Raw genomic sequence first — 6,024 nt, forward strand, 5'->3', positions numbered from 1 at the left:
AGGCAGAGGCCTCTGGGAGAATCCTGGCAAAGCAGCTTAGCCGCCATCATCACCTTTCCTCCCCTGAATACCTTCGCCCTTTTCCTTTCAGGCTGGCCTGCATGTAGGTCATCCCGACAAGGGGCTCTTCAGTCATTTTGACTGGAGGGCCTGGGCCTCTTCTGACGCCCATGACCTCCCAGGAGAGAGCCTGGAAGCTTTGATGGAAATGATTTGCCTTGGGCTAAAAGACCTCTGGTTGGCCACTCTTTACCAGCCTAATAAGGCCAGGACCTAGGACATAGATGAAAACCTTTTTTCTTTCTTTTATTTTTTTTTAGCAAAGGAGATTTGGGGATGGAATGATTCCAACTATAGAGTTACTATGAGAGTTATGGTAAGTGAACACATGGCAGTCCTCCATAGAATCTCTTCACTTCTGTAGCAATTATTTACCACCTGAGGTAAGTGGGGTGACATCAGCATGTGGGTGGCAGGGAGGTGAGCATCCTGCAGAACCCCTCCCATGCGTGCGCTGCAGAGCAAGTGCAGAGCTAAGGCCTTTCCTACTGCTTTTCTCTCTGTCTCTGTTCCACTACTCTCTTCGCTCTCTCTCTCTCCTTCCCTCCTTCCCTCCCTCCCTCCCTCCCTCCCTCCCTCCCTCCCTCCCTCTCTCTCTCTCTCTCTCTCTCTCTGGTGTATAGCGGGGGGGGGGGGGGGGGGTGGGTGGGCCTTGAACTCAGGGCTCAAAGCTGGTACCCTACTCCTTAACCCACAGCTTCACTTCAGTTTTCTGGTGGTTAATTGGAGGTAAGAGTCTCATGTACTTTGCTGCCTGAGCTGGCTTCAAACCAGGATCCTCAGATCTCAGCCTCCTGAGTAGCTAGGACTACAGACATGAGCTACCAGAACACAGCTTCTTTATTATCTTCTTTATTATCTCTTAAAACAAACATGCAAATTAGCCAAGAACCTAGCTCCAAGTCTAAGACAAAAAAAAAAAGAAAGACAGAAAGAAAGAAAGAAGGAAAGAAAGAAAGAGGGGGGATGTGGATGAGGAGGAAGATGTCAAAAAATGTCTTAGCAGGAGATTCTTGGGAAACCATAAAGAAAGTTTACAAAAAAGTTAGACATGTTTAATGGTAAGGACAAATGCTGATTTACCTTGAACCAAGTGCTAGTGGCCCTGGGCCTCAGCTTCACTATCTACAAAAATTTTTTGGTGTATTTTCTTCCTCTGAACTTGTTGTAGTTACATTGTAACAATAATGGCAGCTACCATCTGTCCAGGGCCAACTGTTCCTCATATATATGTGTGTGTGATGCACATATTTTGGTCTCAAACAACTGTATGAGGTCATCACATTATTGTTACAGTGTGACTACAACAATTTCAAAAGAAGAAAATACACCAAAATATTTTTGTATTTTCCTTACTCCCCGCCCTTCCCCCCACATGGTACTAGGATTTGAGCTCAAGGCCTTATCTTGCTAGGTAGGTGCTCTACCTGTAGCCCTTTTAGCTCTGGTTATTTTTGAGATACAGCCTCACTCCTGCCCAAGCAAGGGAGAGCAGGCACATGCCATCATGTGTAGCTTCCATGAACACGGGTTCTCATAGACTTATCTGCCTGGGCTGACCTGGAACCTCAATCCTCCTATTCTCAGTCTTCTAACTGGTTAGGATTCTAAGTGTAAGCTACCTACCCTCAATTTCCTTTGTCACACATTTGTATTTCCAAGTTTGTTTGTCTTTTCATTTTTATTTATTTATTTATTGTCAGTCATGGGGCTTGAACTCTGGGCCTGGGCACTGTGCCTCAGCTCTTCAGCTCAAGGCTAGCACTCTACCACTTGAGCCACAGTGCCACTTCCAGCTTTTTCTGCTTATGTGGTCCTGAGGAATTGAACCCAGAGCCTCATGCATGCAAGGCAAGCACGCTACCACTGAGCCTCCTTCCCAGCCCCCCAAGTTTTTTTTTATTAAGTGCATGTCTTTTTTTTTTTTTTCTGGTCTTGAGGTTTGAATTCTGAGCCTGCGCACTGTCCCTGAACTCTTGTATTCAAGGCTGATGTTCTACCATTTGAGCCATTCTTACACTTCCAGTTTTTTGTGGTTAATTGGAGATGAGACCTTGCCCAGCCTGACTTCAAATGGTGATCCTCAGATCTCAGCCTCCTGAGTAGCTAGGATAAGCACCTGGCTTATAGGTCAATTTCTTAAACCTTAGTTGGAGTTAATTACAAATAAACATCCCCTGGAAACACTGCTTTGATCCTGACAGGGTCATGCCTAAAAGACTGGAGTTGAGAATCCCAGACAATATCTGGAGCCAGAGGTGCAGCTGTTTGCACTCTGGGCATAGCTGTCTTCCCAGGGAATCTGACCTGTGTCTCAAGATTATCTCTCTTCCCTGGGATGGATGGACTTGTATGGGCTGAATATCAGAAAGAGCCCCAGAGAGTGTCAGAGTTAGCAAAGTTTCAGCCCACTCTGTCACCCAGTCTGTCCAGGGTCCAAACAGACGTTTCCTTCTCTATTGGACAATACCTGTTATTCAGTTCCTGTCCTCAGTGGCGGCAGAGAATTAGAAAAGTAGTCCAGAGGGTGCTGGAGGCAAAGTCTCCATGGAAGGAAAGTGACAGTAAGAGAAATCCTGAAAAGCAAGAGTTTGAGCCCCAGCTCTCCCTCCCAGGGCTCCTTGCGGGGGCAGAGGGCCGGCTGCTCTGTTTACACACCTGGGCTCAGTACAGGGGAGGGAGAGGGAGGGCTGACCATTTGTGGGATCAGTGCTGCTTCCAGACTGCACTGCTACAGGCAAGTCTTCAAAGGCATTCCAGAAGCCAGAGTATACACTCTGTCATCGCTTCATAACACTAGTAGCTTTCCTCTAACACACAGGATGAAATAGCTCCACCTCGCCAGGAGGGAGCCAGGGTTTCTCCCATCCACCATCACTACAGCCTCTGACTTGAAATGCTAGACCAATGCATACGGACAATGAATGTAAAGCAGGGGGAAGATGACCCTGCACTCTGACTTTAGCACGCAAGTATGAAGGGAGGGCATGGGTGCAGTCACAGATGATCTGTTCTTGTTGAACAGAAAAGAGTATCGCGTTCTAAAATACCAACCTTGGCCTTGGGAGGTTGGAATTAAACCAGAGGCAGAAAGTTCATCTACTTTTCTCATCCCCAGGGTCTGGCATGGCATCCGCCCTGATAATTTTTCATCAACGGCATGAGTTAATGAAGGAACACATGGGAAATATTTTCCTCTCAATTGTGTTCTATGCTGGAGATAAATATACACACAGTCTCACTAGAAGCCCATCTAAGTGATTGAGCCAAACCCAATCAGTAAAACTTATCACAAATACAATGTGATTCATTCTCAAATCACAGCACTGAGTGCTCTCAGTCAGCACTGTGAAGAATGCATGTATAAACACCTTCTTCACATAAGCATATTCAAATCTAATCCTTCTGAAGTCACCATCTATCAGAAAACCAAACAAGAAGCAAAGGAAGTATAATGCTCTAAAGCATAATGCTCTATGGAGAATGTATATAACAGAGAGGTAGTACTGTGGCATTTAATCACACACACTGGCATGAAAATGAGGTCACAAAACAGTGTGATCTTAGACAAGTTTTTTGTCTGTTTGTTTTTACACTCAGGGCCTCACATTTGCCACTTGAGCCACATCTCTAGCCTGTTTTTTGTTTTGTTTTGTTTTTTTTCAGTTGTGAGTCTTGAACTAAGGGCCTGGCTGCTGTCTCTGAGCTTTTTTGTTCAAGGCTAGTACTCTTCCACTTTGAGCCATAGTCCACTTCTAGTTTTCTGGTGGTTAATTGAAGGTAAGAGTCTCACAGACTTTCCTGCCCATGTTGGCTTTGACCCATGATCCTCAGATCTCAGGCTCCTGAGGATTGCAGGTGTGAATCACCAGCACACAGCTTCTAGCCCTTTTTTGTTGTCACCGGTTTTGAATAGGTTCTCTCACTTTTTGCCCAGGCCAACTGGATTACCATCCTCCTATTTATGTTTCCTGGGTAGCTGGGATAACAGATGCATGCCACCACACCCAGCTTTTTATTGGTTGCAGTGAACTTTTCCTAACTTTTTGCCTGGACTAGCTTCAAACTGAAATTCTTCTGATCTCCATAGCTGGGCTTATAGGTGCGAGCCACCATGTCTAGTTTATGCAAGTTAGCTTCTAGGCTTCTGTTGTCTCATTTGTAAAATGTGAATACTACTCAGGCCTATCTCTTACGGTTGTCCAGAGGAGTCAATGAGGTAATATTTGTAAAACACTCAGAGGAGCACCCAGAAAGCACTACAAAACAAATAAAAAACACATGAAATAAAGCCCCCCCCCCCTCTTTTTGCCAGTCCTAGGGCTTGAACTCAGGGACTAGGCCTTGTCCCTGAGGTTTTGGGCTCGAGACTAGAGCTCTACCACTTTGAGCCACAGTGCCATTTTAAGCTTCTTGGTAGTTACTTGGAGATAGGAGACTCACAGAGTCTCCTTATGCTCCTTATGCTGGCTTTGAACCTCAATCCTCAGAGATCTCAGCTTTTTGAGTAGCTAGGATTACTGAGCCACCAATGCCCAGCAAAGCCCTCTCATCAAGAACTCCACCTGGCTTTCTCTTTGTCCCCTCACTGTTCTCCTCTGATAGATTCCTAACCAATGACCACAACGCCAAAGCTGTGGACTCTGACTGGTCAGAGAAGGAAGAATTAGATTTTTGTGTTATATGATGAGCCTTCAAAAGACTAAAAAAAAAAAAAAGGAAGAAAGAAAGAAAAAAAGGAAAGATAAATATACCTCAAGCCGGGCACAGGTGACTCACACCTGTAATCCTAACTACTCAGGAGGCGGAGATCTGAGAATCGTGGTTCAAAGGCAGCCTGGGCAGGAAAGTCCATGAGACTCCTATCTCCAATAAACCGCCAGAACACTGGAAGTGGCGCTGTGGCTCAAGTGGTAACTCGCCTTGAGCTGAAGAGCTCAGGGACAGCGCCCAGGCCCAGAGTTCAAGCCTCATGACCAACAAAAGAAAAAAACAATACACCTCAAAGCCAAGAAGCACCTACATCCAGGGTCACAACCGCATCCCCACTGTCCTCCACTCCTCCTTGGTCCAGGGCGGACCCTGTGGGGCGCCAGCGTCCTTCCCCACGAAGCCCAGGCAGCCTCAGAAGACTTGTCCACACAGAGCCCCTGAGGGACTGCTAATCTGGACCAGGGTATCCCTGACCCAAATCTTAGCTTTACCATGGGCCCCGTGTTGTTTTGGCTGTTGGAAATCCTAGGCCTCCTTCAGAGTGCTCCCCTTCCTCCCTCCCCTTCACACCACCCACCCTCCCCGGTGAGGGAGTGTTGGGGGCAGGGCAAGGCCTTGTGCTCCTGTAAGTGGAGAGGCCCAGGCTTGGACAGTGTCTTCTCCAGCTCTCCTCACCCCTCCCAGCTACACCATGCTGTGGATACTTAGGGAAGGTTTGCCCTGTCCCCCCACCTCCCCCTGGCTGCTCCCCTCTGACTCAGCCTCTCCCCACTATTGTGTCTCTTTCTCTGACTATCATTCCCCCCCAGTCTCCCACCTCAGATGTTGCCTCCCGCCTTTGTCCCCCTTCTCTATTTCTCCCCCTCTGACTGCCTCCTCAGTCAGTGCTTGCTCTGCCTTGGACAGCTCTCCCAATTACACGTGAGTCTGCTACTGCAATCTCCTGTGGCCTGGTCAGAGAAACTGGCCTTATACTCCTCACACTCAGCCAGTGCCTTGGCCCAGCAAACTGACCCCTGACTGGCAACCCTGGGTCCTCCAGGGTCAGCATGGGACTCTTCCCATGCAAGCTGAGCAGGCAGCAAATCCCCAACCAGCCCCCGACCAGGCCAGGGCCACTCCCCAGCTCCTTTGCTCTTCCTCTGTCAAGCTGTGCACTAGAGAAAGCTTCTTCTGGTGCGGCGAGGAAGCAATGAGCCTGGGAACCATGGCCTGACGGGACTAGATACACCCAAGAGTGGAAGGCTTGGC

This window comes from Dipodomys spectabilis, unplaced genomic scaffold, assembly GCF_019054845.1.
Source record: "Dipodomys spectabilis isolate Male_0828 unplaced genomic scaffold, ASM1905484v1 ptg000075l, whole genome shotgun sequence".
Taxonomy (NCBI): Eukaryota; Metazoa; Chordata; class Mammalia; order Rodentia; family Heteromyidae; genus Dipodomys; species Dipodomys spectabilis.